General features: G+C 41.6%; 1 protein-coding gene across 5 annotated transcripts in view; it reads right to left on the minus strand.

Annotated features, from left to right (window-relative positions):
* The window catches only part of CNTN6 (contactin 6), a 190311-nt gene extending 163440 nt beyond the window's left edge, over positions 1-26871 (minus strand). For 4 of the 5 annotated variants that reach the window (XR_014560479.1, XR_014560480.1, XM_083723401.1 and 1 more), the window contains exon 1: positions 26300-26720. The gene's annotated coding sequence lies outside the window, so the exon portion shown is untranslated. Of the gene's footprint in view, positions 1-26299; positions 26721-26776 lie in introns of those variants that run through there. The other variant, XM_083723402.1, reaches the window with a different exon arrangement.
* Positions 26872-27645: the final 774 nt, after the last annotated feature.

The following is a 27645-nucleotide window of genomic DNA, read 5'->3' on the forward strand; positions in this document are numbered from 1 at the left end:
ACAATATTTTGTTAGTTACTTCATTGAGGTATTTTGCACATCTACAGTCAGTTCAATCAAGGTCCTCCAAGGATAGAAATATGCAAGGGCATTCTCACAACCCTGCAAACACCCTGATATAAAGACACAAATCTCAGACAGTCTTCAACTTCCTTCAGTTAATTAAGCTCAACTGTGACATAACTAGTTGGTGATTTTTTTAAAGTGTAGATGACTGGTTACCAACAATGCCTCTTCTTCCTGTCTTATTTGAACAGTAGTTACAATTATTTGCACTGTTTACCAGTACTTTTTTTTCTTAAAAAATGTTTAGGGGTACTATCATTTTCCTACTCATATTGCCCCTCAATGAGGTCAAACTTAGATTCACAAAATGTTTAGGCATATGTGTACCCCTGCACCCCCCCCAAAAGCACTGCTGTTTACTGTACATATACAGTGGTACCTCGGGTTACGAACTTAATTCGTTCCGGAGGTCCATTCTTAACCTGAAACTGTTCTTAACTAGAGGCGTGCTTTCGCTAATGGGGCCTCTTGCTGCTGCTGCACCACCAGCACACAATTTCTATTCTCATCCTGGGGCAAAGTTCTCAACTCGAGGTAACTCTTCCAGTGGAGTTTGTAACCTGAGGCGTTTGTAACTCGAGGTACCACTGTACCTCAGTGTCGTGTCAAATAGGTCACGACTGCATTTTCAGTACCAAGCCAGTGTGCCTTAGTGAGGTCATCAGGGTCCAAACCTGAACCAGATCCTAGGGCATCCAAGCCAGTAAGCAGTGAGAAGTCTTTTGATCTGCAAAAGACTCTTTTCACCATATAACACCTTGAGAGCTCACCAGCACTCTGTCCTCACCCTGCTCTCTGACTTGCCTGCTGTGAAATAATTTAAGCAGTGAATTGCTCTATGCTAACTGGATGTTATATTTTTTTAACCTCCAACCTTATAGTGAGGAGCCAGAGTGAAAGACAGGAACACCAATCCCCAAACTGTTCAGAAGGATGAGGAAATTGGATCCTTTCCAAAACAAGCAACTGGATGTCTTGGGAGGGAGGCCTTGCATTCCCCCCCTGCTGTTGTCTCAGGGGTGTTTCCTGTTAAGCACCTGGTACGGTTGGTATAAAATATATGCTAAATTGTTAATATGAAGTAAGTTGTTTTATTCAGAATAATATATAAAGAGGCAATTTCTCTGCTGGGAAATCATTTACAGACAAACCATAAAACCTGTTTTAGTAATAAGTCATAATGAATATAGTTGTCATAAGCACAGAAAAACCCATATCCTCTGGGCATAAGTAATTCCTAGAAAAGGCACTATAAAAATACAGAGTTATCTCCTAAAGTACAAGTTCTCTGGAGCTGATTCATGGTTGGCGTTGCCATCTCTCTCTCTCTCTCTCTCTCTCTCTCTCTCTCTCTCTCTCTCTCTCTCTCTCTCCTCTCCCTCTCCCTCTCCCTCTCCCTCTCCCCCCCTCTCCCCCTTGCAGTTTATATACAATATGCATGATCGTAATCATTCTGAACATGACGTCTCTTGGGCACAATAACAATTTGCTTCATGTACTTGGAATTCATTAATACAACCAGCGTTAGATTGCCCCTCCCACCTGCATTTTAGGCAACGGGCATGATCAACGTGCCAGCACGTAGCTGTTCACAGTGCCTTCTTTCTACAGGTGTAATCAGGAGAACTTGAAGATGTATCAGCATTGACGTCTCACTGTGATTTTTTTTAAAGGCTAAACAATTTCTGAGGTGTCTAGAGCAGAGCAGGCCAGCTAATTAGTTATGGGTACACGCCTAATTTTAATCCAGCCTTCAAAGCAGAGCATTTGAACATGGATTGGAATAATCTACAAATAATGCAAATTGCACATGGAGAGCAATATTTGGGACTCCTGGAAATCTAGACCTTAGAGGGAATGAAGCAGATACATACATTTGTTGGAAGTTCACACACACACACACACACACACACACACACACACACACACAAAAACATATACATTCTTCAATCTAAGAAACCACACACAACTTAACACAAACACACTCTACTTTTTCACAAGTTGAATCTATGCATTTTACTCTCCCCGTGTATAGGAACACAGAAAGCTGCTTTATATTGAATCAGACCCTAAGTCACCCCATTGGACCATCTATACTGACTGGCAATGGCTCGCCAGAGTTTCAGATAGGTTGTCCCAACCCTACCCGGAGATGCCAGGGTTTGAACCAGCAGCATAACGTGGGTCCCTGGCCAGTGTCTAATCAAGGGAATCTTTCCTTGCAAACTAGGCCCAACCTGGGAGCAGAGATAAGGCAGAGAAACATGAAGCCAGGAGCACCTCTGTGTTGCCTTGCCCTCCTGTCCTTACAGTGAGGAACTCTGGGCAACACACATGGCTCAGGCAGTGCTTTCTCGCCTTCCTCTTCCTCCCTGTTCATCCTCAGCGGGCAGTGGCAGCAGCCTCACCCCCCCCTTCTTGACATGCAAGTGTCCCTTTGCCAGCCATGAGGAGAAGAAGGCACTGCCACCGCCTCAGCAACAAAGGCCCAGTCAGACATGGCTTGCCTCCCCATGGCTCCTGCTTCAGTGAGGAACCTGTTATGTGGGTCCTCAGAAGTTTGCACCTGGTCGTCCCATGGCCCCCCAGGCTCCCCCACAATATGCCTTTGGTTTGAACCCAGGGCCTTCTGATTCCAGTGCAGTTGCTCCACCACCACCTACTCAGAAAGAGATTATTATTGGTAGTAGCAACAGTAATGTATCCTACTCTTATATCGCTTCACAGTGAAGGGCGGGTGACAGTTTCATAAAAATAAATAAATATGCCCTTGCACCACTGTTCCAATTTTCTATACTTCTATACCAGCAGCAAAAATTATTTGTGTAGTTCTTTACCTCCTTGACATCTGATGGGAGGGCGTTCCACAGGGAGGGGTGCCACTGCCGAGAAGGCCCTCTGGCTGGTTATAAGAGGCAGAGAACCAATAGAACACAGTCCCATCCACTGCATTGCAGCTTGGACTCTCTTCCTTGCCTGAGCAGCAATTATACTTGAGCCCACATACGCATGCCAGCTCCTTAAACAAGCCTTAAGTGTTGCTTAAGTGACACCATCAGTGGCTCCCTACCCCTTCTTTGTCTTTGGATCAGTTAAATACAAAGCAGGATTAAAGTGTCATTGGCCTAGGTGGTGGGTTTATGGGTTGCAGCTCTCTCAGTGAAGTCAGATGGAACTGAAGTGAGGCAAAACACAGTAATTATATACCTGAGTTTGCTTGTTACGAAGAAAAAGAATAGGCACGCAGTGTCACACAAAAGCTTCCCGGGGGTAATGTGAATAACCTTAATGACCATTTCACAGTGGCGATTGCAGGTGTTTAGCCGTGTCGGCTGCACTTTTCGCAACTGAAGGAAGACAAAACAAATTCAGGCCCACGATGGCAGCATTACGGTGGTTTAAGTCACTCTGTGAATTCTTGTTAGCTTCAGGCACTCTGAGACTGATGTAAATCTTAAGCCACCAGCGTGGCCAACATCTTGAGAAGTTATCTAAAAACATAGTTCTATAAAAGGAACCGGGGAGAATATCTTACTATCCAGAGGCAAAGTTCAGAAAGTGAAGAGGCCAAGTTTTTGCTTATCCTAGGTCAAGGTTTTCTCTCACTCACATGTTTTTCCTTAAACTACATGTTTCCCCCCACTTTACAGGATGATATTAGAGCAGGGGCAACCAATGTGATACGACCCAGGTGTTTGGGGCTACAACTTCCATCAGCCTCAGCAGTCAGGGTGTATCTATTCTGCTGTTTGTGTAGGAACTCGCTGCAAGTTGGGTTAATGGCAAATTGAACTTTCCTCTGGGTGAGGCCTGGGATGGAAGTTGTAGCTGGCAGCATCTAGGGGGCTCCCTGTTGGCTAGTCTTGTATTAGAGAGACTGGCTATAAACATGGATATGTGTGAATGAGAGTGAGGGCAGAGAATGAAAGAGAATTACATTCTTGAGAAATGAAATATTAGACACTGGTATTTCCATTTAACAGCTACAATTTTAAATCCATAAAGCAATGCATTATCGTCATACGAATGCTGATTCAAGTCATGTTTATGTGCATGTAACCAAAGTCACACTACTCATGGGAGGGGAGGGGTGACTCAGAATAACCCTGAGGTTTCCACAACACACACACCAATAATGCACATTTTGCTTGTGAATAATAACTGCATTCATCAGTTTTGTGGTCCCAGATCCTCCTTCTTCAGATGATGATTATCTGCTACTTCAATACACAAGAAGCAGCTATTTATGTATGACATTAACTTCTCAGAGTTGCAATTGAAAAATGGTGATCATTTTACCGAGATAAGTAATTATCCCATCTTTATTTCTATTTTTGCTGCATTTAGGAGCAAGGAAGTGTAGCTCGGCAAAGAGGTAAAGAGCTGTAAGTCTTTTGTGGCTATTTTTAGATGCAGTCCTTTAGGTAGACTAAACAGGACTAAGCAGATTGTGTTTTACATGCCCGTGATCCCACTCCCTTTGATTTGCAATTTATTCAGCAAACCACACCAGCATTCGCCTGCCACCCTCCAGCCATGCACTGAGCTAATGGCTGAAGGGGATTAGCTTGCAATAAGTCACAAATCTCCAGTTCTGAACAATGTGCAGAAGACATCTCTCAATTATTGTGGCTCTTCATTTTTATTCTGGGCACAGGCGGCGAGATGTTTCTTTTGCAGGACCTCGTGCTGTTTATTATTCTTACTTCTGAAATGTTCTTTCTGGCTTTTGCAGTTGTTGTTTTTTTAAAAAAACTATTAATTATGGTTCCTTCAAAATATAAAATGTCACTTAGATACTCCACTTTACATATGTATTATATGGGCTATGGGACAAATAACAACACTGAGGTTCCCCTACCTCCCACCTCTTGCTCTCCCTCCAGTAAGCACCAGCAACACGCTGTGTTTGGAAACTGAGAGAGTAGCGATGCCTCACCTGTGTTGCTGCATCAGTCACCTCTCTCTCTCTCTCTCTCTCTCTCTGTGTGTGTGTGTGTGCACGCGCAAACGTGATGTTCATTTTTGCAAATGGCCTCTGAGATTCTAAGGGGCATTGCTAGGGTTTCTCCAAGTGTTTCTGAGTGGGAAATTAAATTAGAGAAAATGGATCTGAGAATGATCTTGGCTATGGGCAGTGCTTTTTTCGGGGGGGGGGGGGAGCAGGGGTACGCATACCCCTAAACATTTTGTGAACCTTTGTACTTTCGTCCATTTACTGTATTTATTTATAAAATGGTGATTTTCTTTTTTTAAAAAAAAAATATTTTTATTAATTTTAAGAAATACAGAAAAAAGAATAAAGGATAGTTATAAGAAAATAGAATAGAAGAATAACAAATTTCCATGTTCTTTTTCCATCCAATCTAAAGGACTTCCCCACATCCTCCAAACCCTGCGTTCCCTGTCATATAAAACATCAGCAATTTGTTAACTTATTTCAAATCTTATTGTATCTTCCATTTTATCATGTTCCCTGATTTCAATTTTACTGTAACCCAATTCTTGTATGCTTTGTATTAAACACAATAAAGTTATTTCATTATTTTACCTCTAAATTCTTGTGTCTTAATTTTCATTTCATTAACTTACATTTATAAAATGGTGATTTTCTTGAGTCAAAATGAGAGTACCCCTAAACATTTTTTTTAGAAAAAAAAAGCACTGGCTATCGGTAAGACATTAATTTGGGGAACTAAATTAATTTCAGACAATTTTATCCAGAGATGATTTGGGGACGTAATGAATGGAAGGTGGTGTGTGTGTGTTTGTTTGCTTGCTTGCTGTAAGCCACCCTTTGAGTATGGGATGAAGAGTGGTATAGAAAGTTAATTATTATCAGTGATGATAATGTTGATGATTAGGAATTGTACCAGGATCAGTTGGGAAACTGGGAGTAATTGAAGTACAGTGGTACCTCGGGTTAAGAGCTTAATTCGTTCTGGAGGTCCGTTCTTAACCTGAAACTGTTCTTAACCTGAGGTACCACTTTAGCTAATGGGGTCTCTCACTGCCGCTGCGCCGCCGGAGCACGATTTCTGTTCTCATCCTGAAGCAAAGTTCTTAACCCAAGGTACTATTTCTGGGTTAGCGGAGTCTGTAACCTGAAGCGTCTGTAACCTGAAGCATCTGTAACCCGAGGTACCACTGTACAAAGGAACTGATTTGGGGTGATGTATATTAACTGAAGAATTTAGCTGGCATTACTCAGATGCAAAATTGTTGACTTTCAAAGCCAAAATTTGCATCTAGCAGATAAATACCGGTAATCATTTGCAAATTTTAGTCTATGGAGTTATGCCCCATATCTTTTCAGTAGCTAGCAATGCCCTGGGGACTTCCTTTCTGCCAATAAAACATTTAAATGTGTTATAACAAATTATTAAGGGCTTAGTTATTTTTTCTCTACTTTTTTGTTATTTCTTCAATGAGTTGCCTTCCGTAAACGGAGTCCTTCCCTTAGAAGTGGGATCAGAAAGGCCACGTGTTACTTCTACCACCTGCAGTCATGGCTCATAGTCTTTATTTGCAAATCATTTTTTTAACAATGAAATGAAGGGGTGGGCAGGTCAATTTTTGCTTCTCAGACAAGAAATTGGAAACCTGCCAGCTTATTAACCACCAGAACTTCAGCCTGGCAGCCTTAATTCCAACATGAATACAAATTCTAAGTCTCAGATTTCCCCAGAGAATTGCCAGGAAATACTCTGAGCAAAACTAGAGCTTAAAGAAATGAGTCCATTTATGCATTGGAGAGGATGACTCTCGTAGAGCTTTAATCACCTGTCAGCTGGGATGTGCAGAACTGTAAACCAAATATTAGGTAGCTATACATATTTTCTTGCTAACTAGGATGCTTTCACTGCGGGGTTAGACTACAGTCAGTCAGCATTATGTGCAATGAAAAGAGCTATGTAAATAATAATAATAATAATAATAATAATATAGAATTTCTAAAGAAGTCTTTGTTAATAGTTATATAAAGAAGATAGTTTGGCAGGGGGGTTTACCTTTTTTTGATTACATCTGAAGTTGGTGCAAGATAAGATCAAAAAGAAAGAAAAAAGCATGTGCCAGCTTCTAAATAAGTCCCACATGTTAATCAAGTTTGAAAAATCCAGCTTGCTGAAAGCATGTGATGGTAGACTCTATTACACTATAGACACTTTCAGGCAAACTCAGCAAGTGGATCCAACCAGAAAAACATTAATTTCCAGAACTTCAGAGGAAATGGCTTTTAAAATATTGCTTGCTTTCAGCCTGAGCATTTTAGACTATACAGGGTTGATCTTGACATCAGGTCCAGTGAGATGGCTGCATCCGGTGACAAATTGCTTTTATTTTATTGGAAGATTTACATTCTGCATTAATAGTTTGTTTTTTCCCCCTCTGCCTATTGTCTGACCTATTGATTTCAGCTTTAATTACCACATAATATCCCAAATATTTAGTGTGGGTAAAACCTCAGCGCCTAGGACTTGCCAATCGTCAGGTCGGCGGTTCGATTCCCCGCGGTGGGGTGCGCTCCCACTGCTCGGTCCCAGCGCCTGCCAACCTAGCAGTTCGAAAGCACCCCCAGGTGCAAGTAGATAAATAGGGACCGCTTACTAGTGGGAAGGTAAACGGTGTTTCCGTGTGCTGCGCTGGCTCGCCAGATGCAGCTTGTCACGCTGGCCACGTGACCTGGAAGTGTCTTTGGACAGTGCTGGCCCCTGGCCTCTTAAGCGAGATGGGTGCGCAACCCCAGAGTCGTGCACGACTGACCCGTACGGGCAGGGGTACCTTTACCTTTAATGGAGAGTGGGCAGAAATGAGTTACCCAGGAAGCTTGCCTGTGTCACCTGGAAGGTTAACTCCTATAGAGCAAACCTTGTGTGGAAATGATCTGGTAGAGTATCTAAGCCCTATTCATGCATTTGAGTGGATGTGTATGGGTTTAAAGGAGGGATAAGGTGTGTATGCAAGCATCACTTCCCCCACATCCATTCATGGGCTGCCTGCACTTCAGACCTTCCTGTGATGAGTAAGAAGGACTAAAGCAAAATTCTCTCTAGAGGTACGCGACAGGCAGAAGATTTGACTTGTATCTGTAACCTTTGGGAGCAGCCAAACTGATTCACTGAATTACACTTTGTTGTCATTCATTATCTGGGTACAAACTTGATTGGTTAAATCCAACACTGTTTCATCCCATTGACTACAATAGCTACAAGTTCCCTACCCTGTTTACAGAAGTGGATGAAATGTGCAGGCAAGCGAGCCTTTCCAGAGTGAAGTAAGCCTGCCAAGTTTTAAGCAGAGCTATTTGAGGGTTTTCATGCAGCAAACTTTTTAATAAAAAAAGAAAAGAAGATGAAAAGTCTCTAGTTTTTAAAGTTTCTGCTAGAGTTGGATGCAAATTGTAGGCCTTTTAAATCTCTTTTAAGGGGATGAAGCCGGGTCTATATCAGTAAGTTAGATGGAAAGGTTCTGCTATCGTGCTAAGAGATTTTACCTTTGTTATATTAAAAAAACCTGGGGGGAAACTGTTTTCTCCCCTTTCCTGGAAGTATCCTCCATTAAGCAAAAGGAAAAAATCCTGCCCTTAATGCCCAAAACTAAATAATTCATTTAATTCCTTTAGAGAAGAGACCCCGTCATCATGAACAAAACTGATTACATCCAGGAGGCTCACAGACAACTTTCCAATACCGCCTTTACATAAAATTGGACTCAGACCCCACACAACAGTGCCCTTCAGCTCTCTATATTGGACAAACAGGCCAAACCCTACGCCAAAGGATAAATGGACATAAATCTGACATCAGGAATCACAAGACAGAGAACACTTCAATCTCCCAGGACATTCGATACAAGATCTCAAAGTAGCTTATTACAAAAGAATTTCAGAAATAGACTGGAAAGAGAAGTTGTTGAATTGCAACTTATTACCAAACTTAAAACCATGGAGAGACCTGGTCTGAATAGAGACATTGGATTCTTATCTCATCATACATGATAAACCTATTTTAGTTATTTCACCCCTTGCTTTTTCCTGTAAGACCAATTGCAGTTGTTAACAGTCGTCAACAGGCTTACCACACCTATCAGCCAATCACCCATTCCCACCACCTTTCTGAGTAATACCCCTCCCCACCCTCTCACTATATATAAGGGTTTGGTGACTTCTGTTTCAGTGTATCTGAAGAGGTGTGCATGCACACGAAAGCACATACCAATCATAAACTTAGCTGGTCTCTAAGGTGCTACTGGAAGGATTTTTTTTATTTTGATATAAAGGCATCTTCATATGTTCCAACGTTAAAATGAGTATGTTTAGAATAATTTGGGAGCCCTCTGAATCAGAAGCCTGTAAATTAGAGACTCCCAGTGTTGAAGTTAATCTCTGCCATGAACTCATTTTTCAACTCATTCCCCTTCTCAATCTGCAAAATTAGAAAAAGAAAATCTCCTTTAAAGGGTTTTTGTAAGGGCTATAACACTCTATGCGGATATTCAAAAGTCTTACATAAGTGTATAATACCATACCATACCATACCATACCATACCATACCATACCATATAATAATTATATTGTATAAAAGTCTTACATAAATGTTTATAATACAATACAATATTATATTGCCACCAGATGAATTGCCCCTTTCACAGTTCACTTTACTGTTCACTTTCACATTCTTGCTGCAGGATGGCTGAGGGTCCCCTAATTAATATTAGAATAAATAACTTTCTTTAACAACTTGTCACAGACTGTCTTGTCAAAAAGGCAGTTCTTTGTAGCTAATTTTAAAGCAAGTGTCACCAAACATATGGAAAAACTTACAGATAACACTCCTGTGTCTTACTGAATATTTTTGGAGACATGTTGTGAAGCATTTTTCCCCCCAGTTCAAAGTGGTATTGTTAAAGTTGCAGCAGATTGTGTTGTTTCAGAGGCGAGCAGAAAAACATGTTTAAAAAATATGCTGTCCCCAAACAGAACCAGCTGTGTGTAGTGCTTACCATGTCAAGATCCTGAAAGTCCCATGCTCCTGTGCTAAAGGACTGGAAGAGGAACACACTTGGATTTGGTGCAATTGCGGTTCCAGGTGTGCTAAAAAAAGTTACCTGTTTAGGAGTCTATAAGCCAAATACTTTGTGTGCTAATGCTGGAGAAGCATGCACTAGCTGTGTTACTCATATGTGACCAACAGGTAAGTTTTTAAAAGATTCCCATCACTGTGGTTAATCTGGATCCCTGTTTATGCAAAGACTTGAAATATACTCTACTAGGTGTTTGGGAGATAAGAAGGGAGAGCTCTACTTGCTGTTTTCGAAGTTGAGATGCAACTGCTGATGGATTGAAGCAGACAGAGTTCTCTGTGTGTTTTCCACAGTCTGCCCTGCACCCCAGAGCTAGCCTAGTGTATGCCGTTATTGTGAGGATTCTCCCCCATCACCTCTGTAGAAATAACATTAATCTACAGGCTTGATGGCTTCTGAACATACAGCTGGGAGGCAGGGAGGGGAAGAAGCTGTCTCACCCTTTGCCTCAGGCGTCAAATTTCTTTGTTGACAGCATCTACGTTTCCCCGTCCCCCCCCAAAAAACCACACACAAACACCAAGTCTACCAGTTATTGGATTTGGATGGAGCTATGAAATATTATTGTTATAAAATGGTTTGGGTTATAGCTTTGTTTGAAAAGTTATCAAATAAAAGAAAATTGGCTAGGGAGACAAGGGAATAGTTTGGGGCCACGTTGGAGTGCTTTGAATAAGAAATTGAATAATGTAATGCTGCCATCTCAGTATGCCATTTGTGGAATTCATAGTTGTTTGTTTTTGCTATAGGCTGTAGTAACATTAAGAACATCTTTGAGTCAGTAAAGTGTGAGACTATTATAAGATCTTAGGGTTGTGGGCTTGAGCCCCATGTTGGGCAAAAGATTCCTACTTTGAAGAAGGCTGGACTAGATGATCCTTGTGACCCCTTCCACTCTAAGATTCCATGGAGGGTGGAAGAGAGGAACAAGAGTTGTGACAGGGTAAGAAATGAACCTATCCATTCTTAAGGAAATCAGCCTGGAGTGCCCACTGGAAGGACAGATTCTGAAGCTGAGGCTCTAATGCTATGGCCACCTCATGAGAAGAGAAGACTCCCTGGAAAAGACCCTGATGTTGGGAGATATTGAGGGCACAAGGAGAAGGGGACGACAGAGGACGAGATGGTTGGACAGTGTTCTCGAAGCTACAAACATGAGTCTGACCAAACTGCAGGAGGCAGTGGAAGACAGGAGTGCCTGGCGTGCTCTGGTCCATGGGGTCATGAAGAGTCAGACATGACTAAACGACTAAACAACAACAACAACAAATAAATGAAGTGCTGCATGTATTTTTAGGACCCATCTTATTTTTGGGATTGGAAGTTGTTTTAAATTGTTTTTCATATTGTGTTGTGATATTGTTGCCTGCCATTGGGACGTTAGAGTAAAAGGAAGGTAAATGAAGAAGAAGAAGAAGAAGAAGAAGAAGAAGAAGAAGAAGAAGAAGAAGAAGAAGAAGAAGAAATAAACATGGCTTTAAAAGACTTACTCTGTACCTGAACTGACTCTGGACATGCACAAACAGCAAGAGAGAAAAAGGACAGGAAGGGCCACCAAAACTGATGTCAATTCTATTAGCCTTCAGCAGCTACTGCAACTAGGGAGTGCTTTGTGCATTGCTTTGCTAGTTGCTGGGAAGACAACACAGAGTGCAAAGGAAGGCTTCAATTACGACTGAGCAGCCACAGCTCTTCTTCCAAGTCACACATGGAAGACCACCAGCATGAGGTTTGGGAACCTCTGTTCTTGGTGTATTTGTGGAGAGTAAGTCTTGGGCCTATTAGTCTCTGGAACCGACTTACATTTATATTCAGAATTTTGTTTATATTTTGAGCTACGTTCTTTGTTTCTATGGAGATATAGATATTAAAACACAAAGGTCTACCACTTAAATGTAATTCAGTTGGATCCAAAAAGTTTCTTTCTTTTCTTTCTTTTCTTTTATGTCTGCCTGGTTGGTTTAAGTTTGAAAGCAAAACAATTAATTTACTGGAATCTTTTGGGTGTTTTTCCATCTGGCATGTTTGGTTAATTTAGGCTGCATTCAATCCACGGCTGCATATTTGGAAGTAAGTTCTTTGAAAATAATGGCACTCCTCACATCATGTGAAAGACTGGAATGTCCACATATTACTTTGTTAACATCTAAAAAATGCCCACATTCTGTTGTTTTGTTATTGGCATCAAAGGCATTTCAAATGCCATTGTGTTTTCACAAAGCTCTTCCAAGGCTGTCGTTCAATGATGAATATCTGAATGCTTCAATACATCAGAGATTTGTGGGTACTTTGGTACTCACTGGGCAAGGTTACATTACATGCTAAGTGCAAGATGCATTCCAGCAAGTATAGCCATGTAACTATGTTCTGAATAATGACTGCTTGATATTATATGGGTTTCTTCAGTAGTTTTTCTATAACACTAGTCTTTCCAAATGGCTACAGTGTTCATAAAGTGGCGCCATCACCACCACAATCAACAATAGGGATATGTTTCAAAATGTAAAATTATCCACCATGCACAGAACAATGGTTTTATGGATTCATTCACTCTACAAACAATTCTGCACAATTTTATAGGGACCCTAAATCAAGAAGCAATTTTCAGCTTTTGACAACAACAATGCTGAAAAGTACCTGTTCCCCACCTGATCACTTTCCTGCTCTAAACTGTTTGCTCAATCTAAAATAGTCTGAGCTTTGTTTGAAGAGTTTGATGTGGTTATAGCTAATCTTTTAACAAGACAGGAAAGATTTATGTATCCTAAATCAAATGCAATCTTTGTCTTTCAGCATTACTGTTGAAATGTTTCTCCATATATCCTGAAAATGGTTTGTGTAGGCACTACAGGTGAAGCTATCTTCCACTTCTCTAATGTGTGTTTGTGCCTTTTTATATGTGTGTTTAAGCAGCTAAGGGAGTACATTGTGGTCAGAAAGGCCCTAGTTCACATTTCACCCAGGCCACAGGCTCAGTAGGGTGGCTTTAGGCAAGGCAATAGTTGCTCTACTTTATTCTTTATTCTGCAGTTGGGGTCCATAATACTGGCTTACTTTACACTACTATGATCATATGGCTAAGGTGCTACAAATACTTAAATTCTGCTATATAAAAGACAGGCTATTATAATTATTATGGGTTAAAATCGCATGCTCACTAGAACCTGGCATAAGTCCCATTGCATACAGTGGGCTTACTTCCATGTAAATTTGCACAGGATTGGACTATACATTTAGAAAAAAAACATAAGATGCAAACATAGAAACTAACAATCTGATCACCAAAAGGGCATCAGAATTTTTCTGTCAAACATAAACCATTGCTAAATGGTTTGATTAGATATTCTGTTTATTTCTGAATCAATAAAGCTCTTCTCGGATGAAAGCTTTAGCCCTGATAATCTCTCTTGAAAGTTTCCAAGTTCATGTTCATTCCTATTTCGTCACCAATTTATTTCAAGTTGGTAGTGTTACAATTTGCATGCCATGGTGATTTCAAGAGATAAGCAAATATATCTATGGCTACAGCAGCAGCTGTGGATGACCAAGAAGAACAATGAGCCTGTGTGTGAGGCGTTTTGTGTGTTTTTTAACTTTGAACACTAAAACATCTTCATTGCAGGGAATAGCCACCAAATTTAGTTTAAGATGGTAGACTTAAATAACCCAAAAAAAGGTTTAAGGGGAGTGAGGTCTGAAGCATTTGCCCCCTCCATTTCTTGTAATGTGATTTTCTGAGACCCCACAATGTATTTGATAAGAGACCCAGGCCCTGTCAAAATTATACAGTACTCAACCAGTTGTCAGAGCTGAATGCAACAGCTCTAGTATATATAGTCAGTTCCCTGTGGAGATTTATTAGACAGTGTAGTTGCCATGGCCCCATCTTTAAGGCTCATGGAAAGAAGAGTGTGATCTGGTTTTCAGAAATGTTTTTCCTAACAAGTGAAGAGCAGAACCAGGTTTCTGCTGATGGCTGTGAACCCTTGCCAAGGAATTCATAGACATGTTTCACTGAGCCAGATTCACCTGAAAAGCCAAACACCTACAGCTCCACAATGCCTACCCAAGGACACAGGGAGCATACCAGATGAGAAACCACAGAAAGGAAGAGAAGTTCTCACTTTAAGCTCCAGGTATTGTCCAGAGAGAGAGAGAGAGAGATCAGTGTTCCACCCCACTCCATTACAGAATCAATGATCCACCATATATTTGTGTGCATGTGAGTGTGGGGAGGGGAGGGGATAGATTTCATAATTCAAAAGCTGCCCAAATTTCTTTTCAGCAGCTTGTACAGAAATCCTGATTTTATAGTACATAACTCTTCTAGTCAGTGCATGATCAATTTGACCATAAAAAAGAACAGTTGAGGATCTTCTCAAACTTGAAAATAGATTGAGACCATTGGAGGATGTGAACCATATGTACAAGAAATAAATCTTTATGAAAACACACAAGAAAGGAACAAAAATAACGTTATGAGAATGAACACAAAATCTGTTTTATTGATTCAGCCAGCTTTAATAATGAAGATATGCAGTCTGTGATCAGCTGAGAAGAAACATAGAACTAGATTTTTTTGTTCATCACAGCTTGTTTGTAATGTTCTAGTGACACCAAGCAGACTTAAATGGGACATATCCCCTAGAAATTCTTGCCATTTCCCTTGCTTAAAATGCAGTATGTTTCCATCTAATAGTTTACTAAAGAGTGATGTACTGCAGATAGAAAATTTATCAAGACTGATCCTCTAGCCTAAATAAAACAAGCACTTCCTTCTTTTGAAATATATGTCCTTATGGAGACAATGCACATTATATATTGTTCTGTAATGCATTATAAGCGCCATTAGCATAGCAAATGGCCTGGTAGCGTACAGAAATAATTCTGACATATCTGATCCTCTTAAGGATGTCCAAATGATCATCCTTCATGCTGGAGTGACAGCAGGAAACAAAAAGGAAGGATATGAACCGCAAAAAGTGTGATATAATAGGTACTCGTGCACTGTTCAAAACATCATATTGAATAGAAGTAAGCCAAATTACTGGCTCATATATATACTCCTTTGTCAAGGTAATGGTTTTGGTTGGCTGTACCAACCTCCTCCAGAGCATCTGCAAAGAAGTTGCTCTGTGCCATAGAACAAATTGCTTTTTCCCCACCCCTCAACACCTGGCTGGTATATAGGAGAACAATAGCCAGAGCTGTTGTGTGAGAGAGCTGGAAGCTTGGGAGAGAGACATGTCTTGCTCTGTGCTGGACTTTGGGGGTCCACTGGAAACCTAAAGGGGAAACATGATCTATGGGAGTGTTAATGCAGTAAGCCCCTCCATCCTATGCTCAGCTTGTATATATGTGTAAATAAAATCATATATTCTAAAGACACCACAGTGTCCATGGACCTTCATTTGAAGGAAACTGAGCCCTGGGTAAGCACAGGACCTCCTGGAGTCTCTCACTACTTGGATATTAGGATGGCACCTTACCAGACATCCCCGTTTCCTGGGGACAGTCCCCAGATTTACAAATCAGTTCCCTGACAAAATCCATCTATTTAGCAGGAAGTTGAAAAGTGTCCCTGGATTCATTGGGGGGGGGGGGAATTGGTAACCTTAATTGTATCAACACATTGCAGTTCTACATATCCTTAAAAGTAACACTGAAGTAGCATCTTGCATTGCAGTTTTACACATCCTGAAAAGTAACACTGAAGTAGCATCTATAGCATATGTAATACCTCTAGCTCAGGGTTTGAAACAAGCCCTCGGGGCTTCTCTATCCAGTCCATGGCACCTGACCCAGGCCATGCCCAATTCTCCCAAGCTACTGCCCTCACCACCCCTGACCTGCACCTTTCTTGAGTGCTTTTGCCTGCCTTGGATGCACCTTTGAACTGTGATAATCCCTCCTGCTTGCCTGCATGGAGGCTGGAGAGATGTGGAGGCAGGGTATACAGTAGACCTGAAACTTACATGTGCTTTACTTACTGGTACATGATTGCAGCTTTGCAGAGATGGCAGGAAAACAAACAAATGGAAAAGGAGGGGGCTGTATGAAGGGGTCATCTTAGATTTCACGAAGGCTGCACAAGATCTCACATAATCTTCCCAGTGGAGGAACTCTTGCCATGGAAATAATTTTTAAGTCCTCCACCTAGCTTACCAGCTTCTGGAAGTTAACTTTTGTTGCCGGCTCCACTCACCCTATCTAACTAAGGCTGGAACATCCTAGCGCTTCTCGGACAGATATAACCTGGTTATAGTTTTCCATGCCCTTGAACTTGATTAGGTTATTTCCAGTTGATATATGTGGTGCTACCTATTGGGTCTGCGTCTGGTAGGTCCAGCTTTAGCCTTTAGGAAACATAGCTCAGCAGTGCTTAAACAGCTATGCTAGTTGCTGATTTGTTTCTTGGTCCCAGTCCAACATGCTGGTTGTTATATTAAAAAAGGCAGTAAGTAGCTTGGGACCTACCACCTGTGACTCAGAAGCCTACCTGAAGCTTATGGTCACCATCAGACTTTTATTCTCCAAGAAGGACCACCCCATTCAGATGATCAATGACGAAAAAGAAGCTGAAGGGGTAAGGGGCAGAAGAAATAAGGAATGAGACCTGTAGCTGCTATTAAGCCTATTTAGTGGAACAGGGTATGTAAGAAACTCCCTCTTTGACAATATGTTACTTGAGAGGTAAAGGGGAGGGGGAATAGGCAAAAATAATCTTGATAAAATGATATTGATTCATTGTGGCATCAAGTTGGCCCAGCTATTTCTTTCTCTTTATTTCAGTCTCATTAGACTGCTTCAACATGATTAATGGCTTGCTTAAAGGGTAATTTAATTTCTAACATAGTATGTACAAAAGATTATTCCTTGTTATGCCCTAGTCACATAAACTCCAACTTTAGAACACAGGGACCTTTAGTGTTTCAGTAACAAAAACCACAGAGAAATTTCAGGACCAATTATATAGTGGACAACAATCCATAGCCTATTATTAAAACTGGAGATCGGATACATATTGATCTGAATTTGATCCTGAAGCAAGAATTACATTCTTTTAAAAGTGAATAACAAAGATGTAATATATGCAGTAGGTTCACATGGCTGTGAATGTGACCACACAACTGAACATATAAGAAGAGTTGTGCTGGTTCACACCAAAGTTGATATTGTCTAAAGACAGGCATCCTGCAATCTGGCCAGTGTGCACAACAGTCCTAACCTACCTGTATGATGCCCCACGTCTACAGCGATCAGTTTTTTTTAAAAAAAGAATATCCAATCAGCAATCATATATATATGAGAGTAACCTCACAAAATCAAGAGGGACTTCCTTCTGATTAGACCTGCTTAGGATTCAGAGTTCTAAGCTGAAGTAGCCAGGATGAAAACTGGAGCAGATCTTCATTCTGAAATCTAATTCACAATATTTATTTTTCTGGTTGTGTCAACCATCTGCTCTAGCACCACCTACCACTGGCATGCAACCCCAAAAGGATTGTCCCTCAACAGAAAAAAAAGTTTATCCACTCTTGAACTAGTCCAAGTACTCCAACTATACCACTATGGTATAGTGGTAAAAGTGTTGGTTTAGGATCTTGGAGACTAGGGTTCAAATCCCCGCCCAACCGTGAAACTCATTGGATGACATTAGGCCAGTCACAGCCTCTCAGCCTAACCTACTTCACAGGGCTGTTGCAATGATAAAGGTAAAGGTAAATGACTCCTGGATGGTTAAGTCCAGTCAAAGGCAACTATGGGGTGCAGCGCTCATCTCACTTTAGGACGAGGGAACCAGTGTATGTCCACAGACAGCTTTCTGGGTCATGTGGCCAGCATGACTAAACTGCTTCTGGAGCAAAGGGATACCGTGATGGAAGCCAGAGGGCACAGAAACACCGTTTACCTCCCTGCAACAACGGTACCTATTAATCTACTTGCACTGGCATGCTTTTGAACTGCTAGGTTGGCATAAGCTGGAGCAGAGCAATGGGAGCTCACCCCGTCACGCAGATTTGAACCACCAACCTTTTGATAGGCAAGCCCAAGAGGCTCAGTGTTTAGATCACAGCACCACCTGCATCCTTGCTGCAATGATAAAGGGGGCAGGAGGAGAAACATGTATGCCACCTTGAGCTCCTTGGAGGAAAGATAGGATACAGCTGCAATAAATAAACTCAATAATCCTGATTCCATGCTGGTCAAACAGATATGTCCGTGTGTACTTCCTGGGAATATTTAGTGTTTTAAGAGCTCAGAAATGACACGCTGTTCAGATAATTTTTGTTGTTGTTGTTTCCTGAAATTTGCACCTGAACATAAAATATTGTAGCCAGTGCTAGTCCTGCTCAGAGTAGACCCACTGAAATTAATAAGCATGACTAATTAATTCTACTCTGAGAAGAACTTAGTTGGTTATAGTGCTTAGCAGCTAGAATATTGAACCAGTGAGACCCGTGTTCAAATCTTTTTAAATAAAAGCTGTAAGCGTTTTTCATGGTAGATGTATGGAATAGAAAAGAGATAAGCAATCTGTGAAGCAAGCACACACTAATAACTGAAATAACTAGTTTGTCATTCATCTATATTTGAACATAGAACAATGTGGATGAAACTCAATAAAAGAGCAGACTGGCATTCCACCAAAAATAACTTGGCTGCCTTTATTAAACTTCGGGGTTTTGCTGCTCCCTCTGTGAATAGTGGCAACTTCTCTTGGTTGGCAGAATGAGTTTTTGTTTCTCTTAACTCTGCTGTTTTCCATCTTTCTTAATAAGAATGCTGCCAAGAAGAATGAATAAATCTGGCAGTGTTTCTGACTATCTTTCTCAATTTGATCTTTTTTATAAAAGAAACAGGCTGTAGGCACATTATCTGGTATGAAAAGTAAAGGACGTACTCCCATCTTCCAGAACGCTGCAGTAACCCGATTTCCTTCCACTTATAAGAAATCCATACAGATCCCGCAGTGCGAATCTGATAACCCCAGAATCTTCTCCTAGAAAAAAAGCTAAGGGATATTAATGATATCTTGCTTTACACACACATACTCTCTCTCACAGAGAGACACGCAAGTAGAGCAAGCACAGCCGAGATTGAACTGATTTGGATTTCAGCACAAGAAGTGCTAAAAAGCTATCATTGCACAGGGTGCCCGGAATACTGAGAAACGCTGCCCTAACTGCCTACAGGTGACCTGATCAGATCCATATTACATTTCATTTTGGAGCAAACCTTCCTGTTCTGCAAAGTCTTGTGAAGATTCTATTAAGATTCCTTAACAGACTATACCAGATCAGACTTTCTGGGGTGGGGGGGGACAGAATCTCATTCCTGAATGCTACTTCACATAATATAAAACCATACACACAGAATAGCACATGATTTAGACCCAAAGTGAGTCTTCTCAATTAAGGAAGCTGTTCAGTCTACCATTACATAGTAAGGTGCAGCAGGACAGATATCTGTGATATTACCTGCACTCGCCCCAAGCTCTTGAGGCAACCATATGGCAGATGGAATATGAACTAGGTCAACTCATGTTCAGGATATTGATGTCTACAGATGTTCAAACATGGGTTGGGACAATGATTCAAACTGGTGTGGAACTATTTATAAGCTTGGGGTGCAGAAAGGTGTCATTTTAAGAGGGGATGGCACCATATTGGGGGAAAATGGTCATGTGAGTCTATCCCAAGGCTTTTTTTTCCAGTGGGAACTCACCAGAACTAAGTTCTAGCACCTCTCAGGTCATTGCCATTATAAGAGAACAAGGGAAATGTTTGTGATGGGTTCTGGCACCACTTTTTCTAGAAAAATAGCACTGGTCTATCCTATGTGTACATATGCAAATGTAGAGGTTAGTTCCGTATTAACATGAAAATAAGAAGACATTTAAACTCACAGGCACAGAGTCTGCATGTTGTAGGAAGCTATACACAAATAGTTGTGATGGAAATGAAAACAAAATTCAAATTATTAGATGTAAAGGAAGCAGAACAGATACACAGTCCAATTTTGTGACAGATCTCCCCTAATTAAACAAGGAGACAAATCTATGCTACTGTACAAAGATATCTTGGGGGGATGACTCCCCTTTCTGACAACTACAGATATTAGATGACTGTGGTTTCCCTTTTATTCTTTATCCCTTTGTTGCTTTGTTGTTTTTAGGAAGTAAAAATCACACACAATAAATCACCCTCTCTAAAACAACACCATGCTGAAAGAATATGTGTCTGTGAAGATGGTGATACTCATGGGGCAAGCTATTAAACAGGCTAAAATTATTTGTGGTGGGAGAATTCGCTGGAAACAGTAGCATATGGGTAAAGAAGAGATAATTTAACAGAGAGCATGAGAGAATGGGATTTGACTGTTTTATTAGTCAGGGGATTAGAAGCCATGGGGCAGGGAGAAGGAACAGGTCTTTTATTAACAGTGCTAATACCCATTTAGTTTATCCAAATGTGATTGGAAAGAGCTACAATGTATAATCCTGAGAAGCTGAGCTTATGCTGAAAACTCCAATTCATCTATAATTAGTCCAATTCAAGCAGCCAGTTCAGGATGATACAAGAAACTTTATGAGATCTGTTAAAGCTATGCAAAGCAGTCTCTTTAATGAATTCGAAGGAAAGTAACATAGATTATGGGAGGGGGTAAATCAAGTACAGCATATGTAAACATCTTCATTGCATGCAGCTATTAGAAACCTGCTTTAGAGACGCTTGGGATCCAACATTTGCTTGAGCCAAATATTGGACAATATGAAATAGTGGACTGCATTCTTCTTGTCCAAGCCTTTATGTGGCCTTCTCCAAGACTGATTTTTCTAGTGTTATGTTTAAGAACCTCTTATTCTGCTTTGAAACTTACAGCTCCCTCTTATCCACATTTAGGTGCTGCAATGGTGCAAGCGGAGGCTTAAGTCATAATACCTGCACATGTACCTTTGAAGGCACAGACATAGACATTTGAACGTATGCAAGCTATGCTGGAAACTACTCCCACCTCCTTATTATGCCTTGGATCTCAACTTCCCTTCCATGAACAGAACAGAGTGATTGTTCACAGAATGAGGTTTCTGCTGCCCCCATTTCCATCTGCAGCACCCTACAGCCCTCCAAATGCTTTGGGGCACTGGGATACCTTTAGTATTGGGATGGGGTATGATGCGTGGCACTACATATAGAGGGGGCAGTTAGCAGGAAACTCTCCACTACATACAGGAATGGAAGATGCTTCCTTCTGAAAACTCTTGCAGCCAAACTGGTGCTAAATGTATTGTTCTGCTTTCCTTTGGACCATATCAGTGAGACTGAGAAGAGGGTCTTGCCATCCAGGCAGCCCAAGACCTGAGTATATACTGCCCAGGCTTGTGCCCCAGAAAGGTCACTTTGGGGCTGCTAATGCAGCAAAAATAACACGGGAGGCAGCGGTTATAAGCTCAACCTGATTGACATAAGGTATGAGCGCCACAAGCTGCCTTTATTGGTGGGAGAGGTAATCATGTCTCACTGGTCAGGTGCTGCCCACTTTATGCAGGGCAGCCCCCAGTCAACCTTCCACTATCTGCCTGCTTCAGCGGGTGCTTGGAGCTCAGAGTACAGTGGTACCTCAGGTTACATACACCAGGTTATATACGCTTCAGGTTACAGACTCTGCTAACCCAAAAATAGTGCTTCAGGTTAAGAACTTTGCTTCAGGATGAGAACAGAAATCGGGCTCAGGTCGGCGCGGCAGCAGCAGGAGGCCCCATTAGCTAAAGTGGTGCTTCAGGTTAAAAACAGTTTCAGGTTAAGTACGGACCTCCAGAACGAATTAAGTACTTAACCTGAGGTACCACTGTATTACTCAACAAACAGACCAAAACACTGCACTAGGCACTGTTCAGTGGCACACTGCTCCATAATCTCTTGAGAAAGACTGATACCAACACTGCAGGAAGGGCTTCCTGTGCTGCATACTTCAAGTGCATGAATACCTATTCATTAGAATTATGCCCAAATCGAAAAAGAACTATTTGCTACCCTTGCTGGGTGTCAGAAATTTCATCAGCACCATTTATGGGTAATTTGAAACTGCAGAAACCAATCACAAATCCCTCGAAAGCATACTAAAGAAACCTCTAACTTCTGCTCCACCAAGTCTTCCGCACATGATCTTAAAACTGCAACAGTGCAACATAAGAGTAACCATAGCTGATCTGCTCTCACACAACTGTGTGGAAAATGTCAACGAGAAGAAAAGAAAACTTAGAAGAACATGTGCACATGACATCACAACACCTGCCTGCATCCACAAAAAAACTAGAAGAAATAATGCAGAAAGAAGAGAGAGAATGTAATGAATATCTTGAAAGCTAGTGGAGATAAGTAGAGGGTGGTTTAGCAAGAGGCATCAAGTTCCTTTGGCTATAAGAACGAACAATAGAAAATGATGCCAAAAGCAATTCCAGAGAAGCTGGAAAGAGTCCACAAAGGACACCTTGGGATGGTATTGTGCAAGAGAAGAGCAAGGGATATGCTCTACTGGCCTGGCATGAACAGAAGATGGTTGGAGACAGTTGTACTTGTTCAAAACAACAAAAACAGAACAAAGAAACCATGATAATTAAGGAAATGTCCTGCAGAATCTGACAGCAACTGGCTACAGAACTATTTGAACTGGAAGGAAAGCATTACTTGCTAGTGGTTGATTATTATCCTGTAGCTGTTACATTGAAGTAATTGAAAAACACCTCATCCAGTGCTATAACAAACCAGACAAAGGCAGGACCCTCAAGGCATGACATTTGTGATGAATTATTTCCTGACAATGGATCCCAATTTGAAGAATCCCATGGATTTGCAAAAGAGTGGGGTTTGATGCACACTACCAGCAGTCCATATTACCCACAATCCAATGCTCTGGCAGAGAAATGTGTTCAAACTGCAAAGTAGATACTGACCAATGTCAAGCAACATTGACAAGATCCATACAATGGGTGACAAAACTACCCATGGAATTGGGATACTTGCCCGCTCAAATGCTAAGGAGAAGAAGGCTCAAATCCAGGATACCTGCCAAAGACTCATTTCTGAAGCTTAGAGCGGCAGATCATCAAAGGATGAAACAAAGCTGGATTGTTAAAAAAGAAAAACAGAAATTCTATGATAAAAAGCCAAAATACTGAGACCACTCCTCAGAAATTCAAATGTAATGATTCAAAGCCAAGGCAGCCAATGACACCCTGGAACAGTCTCAGAGACCTCGGGATATCTCAGGTCATACAGAGTACTGTACAAGTAGAAAGCGAACAGTCACTAAGATGAAATTGCAGACACCGAAGATTTACTCCCAGAGTCACTTTTGCAGCTGTAAGAGCAGATGAGCCATAGGGAGAAGCTGAGAGGGTTGAAACCATAACTAGTTTGGGTACCACAGCAAGACTGTCCAAGAGGTAATGGCACAAGAACCACAGGGAGAATAACTGTCATCACATGACTCTCCAGAGACAGCAGAAAATATAACCAACACTCACTCAAGGTAGGAAAGAAAATTCTACCTAAGCAGCGGAAAGAGTATGTCACACAACAGAAGCAATTATTAGCCCCGTTTGTAATTTGTAAAAACCAACCAACCTCAGAGCAGTTCATTAAAAAAATAATCATATATTGTCAACTAAATATATGGCAGGCAGCCCATTTAAGACAAGCAGTTGTAATTCACTAGGCCAGCTTCTGAAGTTCTGATTCAGAGGTGTGTACTGGATGGAGAAGTTGGTTACAACTCCACGCAGGCTCCCGGGCCTCCTCAGAAAGTTGTTTTTTAACCATTAATTCAGCTTCTGGTGAGTTTCTATATAAACTGCTGGCAGCAACACTCATATTGGGCTTCTCTTTTGCTCTCCGTAATTTCTAGGGCAATAATGATGGGCTATATATTCTTTAAACCTCCCTTTCGTAGAAGCCGAATGAGGGCAGTCATCTGCCCGCTGCCACAACCCAGAATACCTCTGGGAATTATCCTACCCCGTGACATAGTTTGACATAGCAGCAAGGCTTTTGTGGTTCTTGTTGGTTTGGGGAGGGAAAGCAGAGGAACTTTAGTTACCTCACATTCTTAGGTATACCCAGTGACGGAGGGGGGAGAGCAGGTGGGGGCGGGGCTGGCGCATGTCCTGGGGGCATGGCATGTGTCCTGGGGGCATGCCGCCCAGCGCAGCCGGGGGGCAGCCACAATGGCACTCCACCAGGGGGGGCACTCCCTCCGTACTCCTCTTCCTCCACCAGCCAATGGGTACACTCACATCGCCCCAGCTCAAATTCTAATTCACACACCAAATATTGATGCAACCTTTAGTTTCTGCACACACCAAAAGCATCATCATCATCATGAAATGTGGCTCAGTGGGTATTTAAAAAAAAACACCTAGATTCTGTGTAGAATGAGAGCCTTGAATCATTTACATGAAGCCACTGAACACCAAAGCAGAGGCAGCTGCTTCTCACTGATGAAGATATATTGTGGCTGTGTTGCCTTCATGCTCAGCATTCCAAGTGGACATTTCAGTGGTAGAGTCTCTCTCTCCCTTTCTCTCTCTCTCTCTCTCTCTCTCTCTCTCTCTCTCTCTCTCTCACGGGTTACTTTAATTTCTACCCCCTTTCCTCTTCCCACATGATACAAATGGCTAAAACTAAAGGTTCTTTGAGAACGGACCCTCTATCTCCTGGTAACCAGGTTTATTTATTTATTTTTCGCAATGGAAACCCTTTTTGAAATGCATGCAAAAATGTAGTTCTCTTTAGTTAATAAATAAATGATGGATGCATTAAAAAACAATATTCTAGGGCTCTGTCTGAAGCTCCCTGCTGCTTTCCGCTCTTCCCAACTGACAGGACACACCTTTGTATTTGCCTCATCGGCAAGTTCGATGCAGTTCAGCACTAAATGAAGTGATCTTCTTAATCAGCATATAAACGACCACACCTTTTCTGCAATTCTGAACTCAGTGAGGTTATGCCAATGAACAGGACCACTGACCTGGCCTTCAATAGCTCACGTGTCTTAAGGCCCTTATATCAGGGACAGCCAACATGATGCCCCTTAGAGGTTTCTGGATTAGAACTCGGACCACCCCTGGCCAGAATGGCTGGGGTTGATAGCAGGGGCTCCAACAACATTTGGGAGGGCACTACATTGGCTTACCCCTGCCTTATACTGTTCACCGTGCACTGAATGATGTGTTTGAAAGGCGAGACTATTTAAAGAAGTAACAAATGTCTGAATCCACACAGAAGCCTTTATCATACCCACTTGCAGAAACCACAAACTGCTCCATCAAGCACTGCACTTTTGGCATAAAATGCACACACATCTTCTAGTTTCTGGTACTGTGAGCATTCCAAACTTTTCATAACATACAACAGCTCATCTAGCATACAAATGAAGCGACAGAAACACAACTTATTGATCTCTAAGTGGGGAAAAAACAACCACACCAATCCCCCGCCTTATGAACTTCAGTTCATTTTAATTTGACATTTTGTTTTCTGGTCCGAATCTTTCAACAAAAAAGAAAAGAAAAGATCCACTGAGCACTCTCCTGGTGAGGATACTTCCTCCTTGAAACTCAGTGAAATGAGCTGAAAAAAGACATTTGGTGCTTTGCATATGTTGGAACAGTTGGAAAATGAAACAAGCCACTGTGATCTTCCTTACCTTTTAAAACGCGAGGGTCTAAAGCCATGTGCAAGTGCTAAAATCAGCACTGTCATCCTGCGTGCTACCCATTAAATGCTGCACGCGGGCACACACACACACACACACACACACACACACCAGAGCTGTCGGAAGATACTCAGAAATATGCCTATTCTGGTGTCTGGGTATCAGCACCCTCTTTTATACATGTTTTCCCCCTCGCATGAACACAGATTTAAGAGAAACGCAGCAGACCCTTCTCTTTCTCTATAAAATGCAATGGTTAAAGATAAAGAGAAGGGCAATCAGTCAGTCTCCTTTATTCTCTATCTCTCTTATGCTAATGCAAATCACTACAAGGCGGCGGGGGGGGGGGAGTGTTGGAGAGACAAAAGAAAATGAAGCTTCCCTTCCAGCATTATTCACATTGCAACAGACAGCCCAATATTGTACTTACAGATCTTAGCAGCCAAACGTCTCAGGATCTTTTGCAGTTTTCTGCCAAACTGCTACAAGCTCTCGGAAAGCCACACTGCTCATCCAGGCAAAACCGAGCTGTGCAGAATGTCCTATGCAGCTGGGAAATAATGGAACTCTTTCCCCAGCTGGGACTGCAAGCCTTTTATCCGCTGAGCATCCTCTATCTCTTGGCTGGGATTAACTGTGAAAGGCATGGCTTTCCCACAGCATCCACGACAGGACCCGCACCATTAGGGCACAGGGACAAAAATGTGGCTAGCGCTTGGAATGCAGGGATCCAAAAATCCTACACATTTTCAAATTAGTTCTCTACTTGGCTCCCTTGCAATACAAGGACACACACACACACAGAGAGAGAGAGAGAGAGAGAGAGAGAGAGAGAGAGAGAGAGAGAGAGAGAGAGAACACAAAGCTGTATGTCACACCCTCAGCATGATAGATCAAATGTTCTTACCATTTTTTCCACACAGATGTGAGCTCCTGCCAGGTATTAAAAGCTCCTTCTCGTCTTGAAATCTGGGTCACTAACTAATGTATTAAATTTCTAACAGGAACAGGGAGGGTTTTGCCTGGTCCCTGTTCATAAACCTGCACTGTTCACTATAAAGGATTAGGTTTGCCAAGCATGTATCTAAAATAAAGCAATACTCCAGTCCTCATTAAATATTTAATCCTACTATGGTGCGTGTATCTATCTTGTACTATAGCTCTACCTGTTTTATATACAGTATGATGTGTGTATGTCATAATGTTCTTGTCTAAATAATACAGTAGCATACTGACATGCTTCCCATATTAATTATATTTATTTATTTGTCACCTTTCTACCCCAAGCTCAAGATGGCATTCATGGCTTTCCTCCTCCCCATTTTATCCTCACGACAACCCTGTGAGGTAGGTTAGGCTAAGAGGCAGTGACTGGCCCAAGGTCACTCAGTGAGCTTCCAGGCTGAGTGGGGAATTGAACCCTGGTCTCCCAGGTCCTAGTCCAGTGCTCTAACTACTACACCACTCTGGGTCTCCTTATATTACATATATAATATATAGTCCGGTCAGTGCTATTTTTCTAGAAAAAGAGTTGGCAGAACTCACCGTAAACGCCTCCCTTGTTATCTTATAATGGCAATAGCGCCCACCTGAGAGGTGCTGGAACTGAGTTCTGGTGAGCTCTGACTGGGGGGGGGGAGCCCTGAGTATAGTATAGTATAGTATAGTATAGTATAGTATAGTATAGTATAGCATAGTATTTATTGTATAACCTTATACTGAAAGTTGCATATAGATCTTTAACAATGCAATTATATAGAATTGTACAGAAACAAG

Source organism: Podarcis gaigeae (genome assembly GCF_964106915.1).
Source record: "Podarcis gaigeae genome assembly, chromosome: 2".
Classification (NCBI taxonomy): Eukaryota; Metazoa; Chordata; class Lepidosauria; order Squamata; family Lacertidae; genus Podarcis; species Podarcis gaigeae.